Raw genomic sequence first — 657 nt, forward strand, 5'->3', positions numbered from 1 at the left:
ATTCCTTGTTTGTAATCTCAAAATGTGAAGCAATTCTTGGAAAACGAAAATACAATACGGTAAGTATTACATTCGTATGACTAACGCACGCTTATTATATCTGACCATGGGACTTGCACTCCAAGAACTTAATGCAATTAGATTGTAGTACACCGATATATGCATTCTACTTATCTACTTTCTTGTGCCTTTTCCCTTGACTCGGGTGTATGAATGGAAGACTGCAGGCCCGTAGCCAGGTTCTTCCAAGGGAGGGGGGTGGGGGGCTGGGGGGGGGGGGGGGGGGTTCTGGACGTGAGATCCACAGTTTGCTAGAAAAGGGGGTTCTCCCGAACCATAAAACCCCCTGGATACGGGCCTGGACTGACAGAATGTGAATGTTCAAAAAAGGAATATTTGTTCCGCACTGAATTTACAGGAGCAAATTACAGGGGAAAAAAAAACATGTACGCGGAAAATATGGACTAGATCGCACGTGGTGCCTGGTGCATCTTCCCAAACGATAATAATGTGACCTTGATGAAATAGAGCCTTATAGAAAAAACCGATTATTGTCACAATCATCATCATCGTCATCATCATCATCATCACCACCACCACCACCATCCTAATTATCATCATCTCCAGCGCTATCGTCATCATCACCACCAACTCTTC

The sequence above is a fragment of the Anneissia japonica genome, unplaced genomic scaffold (assembly GCF_011630105.1).
Source record: "Anneissia japonica isolate Jap-2015-1 unplaced genomic scaffold, ASM1163010v1 scaffold1165_len1893470_cov193, whole genome shotgun sequence".
Taxonomy (NCBI): Eukaryota; Metazoa; Echinodermata; class Crinoidea; order Comatulida; family Comatulidae; genus Anneissia; species Anneissia japonica.